The following is a 2,225-nucleotide window of genomic DNA, read 5'->3' as shown; positions in this document are numbered from 1 at the left end:
GCATTGTCCCTCAAATAACAATGAGCACTTTGCACTTCGTGTCTCATGTCAGTTTGTCAGTAAATCCAGGAGGTGGGCTTCCTGCACTCTGGGGGAGGTAGTTCACCAGGTCTTTCTGCTGATTCTCTCTTCGTCTAGAAGCTGCCCCAAAAGCCTGTTCAGCAACAGAGTAACCTGCAAGGCTCCCCTGACAGATGCCTGGTGACTGTGCTTGAGACGCTCTGGCTAGGATTCGAACTTGGGTCTCTGGCAAACAGGGTGAGAATTCCACCACGTGACCACTATTTTGCCTTCCCACTGTACAAATAAAGAGACTGGGGCTTAGAGGAGCTGTGTTTGCTTCCTAGGGCTGCAGTAACAAAACTCCACAATGTGAGGGTTTTAAACAACAGAACCTGTTTGTCTGAAGGTGAGGGGGCAGGGAAACTAGAGTACTGGAAATGGCACAACCGAAATGGAATGACTCACAATGGAATACATAATCAACGCCCCTGAATAATTTGTGTAGCAATTATTAAATGGGCATTTGCCACGCAAACTTTCAATGTACTCACTGCCGTCGAATCCATTCTGACTCCTAGTGAGCCTACAGGACAATGTAGAACTGCCCCTGTGGGTTTCTGAAGCTACACATCACGCAGGAGCAGCAAACCTCATCGTTCTGCCCTGGAGTGGCTGGTAGATTCCAACTGGTGAACTTGTGCTTGATGGCCCAACTCATAACCCAGGGTCCTCCCATTTTCACCTTGTAAACGCTGTGAGGAACCAATGAGTCGGTTCCAATCCATCGTGACCCTGTGCACAACAGAATGAAAAACAGCCTGCGCCATCCTCACAATTGATGCTATATTTGAGCCCATTGTTGTAGCCACGGTGTCAATCCATCTTGTTGAGGGGTTTCCTCTTTTCCCTGCCCCTCTACATTTCCAATCACGATGTCCTTCTCCAGGGACTGGTATCCAGAGCACTTTCACCTTAAATACAATAAAGTACTTATTTAAAAGTAGAGGAAGAAATGCATTGTTTCACAGTTCAGGTTGCTAGGAGGCTGAATTCAAAGTGTTAGCAGGTTAAAAGACACAAGGAAACAATTTGTCCAATGGACTAAAGGACCACACGAGCATCAGCCTCCACATCCCTGAGACCAGAAGAACTAGATGGTGCCCAGCTACCATAATCAACTGCTCTGCAAAGGGTCACGTTAGAAGGCCCTGGAAAGAGTGGAGAAAACTGTGGACAGAGCTCAAGATCATCAAAGAGGTGGGACTTGCTGGTCAGGTAGAGACTGCTGGGATTCCCGAGACTGGGATCCTTACTCACTCTTCAGGTCTAGGACTGAACTCACCCCCGAGAGGACCAATCAACCAGGGAAGCTCAAAAGAGCAGCATTCATTCAAGGACAAAGTTCCGAGGGTTCGGAACGGAGGAGGAACAGAGACAGTAAACCCAGAGAGGAGGTGGGAGGATAAGTGGCTGTACACTGAGGGGATTGTCACGGGTGGGTTGAAACAAATTGTATACAAATTATTGGTGGCTCTGCAAACCATCACCCAATTCACAATAAAAAGCAAAATACAACAACCACAAAGCCAACAACAATAACACAGTAAAACAAAGGGGAGAAAAGACCCCAATAGAAAAGAAAACTGAACATATTAAAAAGTAGAGCAAACTGAAAATGGGTCAAAAGGGAGATCAATGAGGGGGTGTTAAAATTTTAACGTAACTGCATCCCCAAGAATCTACTTTCCAAGCATTCTGCTTGTCAGCAAGACGATTCCCATCCCGGTCCATCGTCAGAGGGGATCTCCCGAGGCTGGATCCACGAGTATTTCCCCTTTACTGCTTTCATCTATCCAGGGCTGGTCACTCCATAGAGACGGTCACTGGACGACGGTTCCATTTGGGTATGGCAGGGGTGGTTGGGCGGCATGGGAACCAATAACAATGAGGACACAGGAGAAAATGCTCTCAACTTGATTGTGGTGATGAGTGTACAACTCTTGTTAGTATGACAGAACGATTGAATGGTGTGATACGTGACTTAGATGACAATGAGCTGTTTTTAAAAGAAAAATAAAACAATATATATTAAGCTTTAACAAACTAACAAAGAAGTAAAATACCTATGCGTATATTATATTAATGTCCATGACCATGCTGTCTCTGCAGGCTCCAGGGGAAGCTCCTCCCTCCTCTTGCAGTGATGGTTCCAAGGAATTCCT

The sequence above is a fragment of the Echinops telfairi genome, unplaced genomic scaffold, assembly GCF_000313985.2.
Source record: "Echinops telfairi isolate 266 unplaced genomic scaffold, ASM31398v2 ScPeMD7_7468;HRSCAF=8506_0, whole genome shotgun sequence".
NCBI lineage: Eukaryota > Metazoa > Chordata > Mammalia > Afrosoricida > Tenrecidae > Echinops > Echinops telfairi.
Note: the sequence above shows the minus strand (reverse complement) of the source record.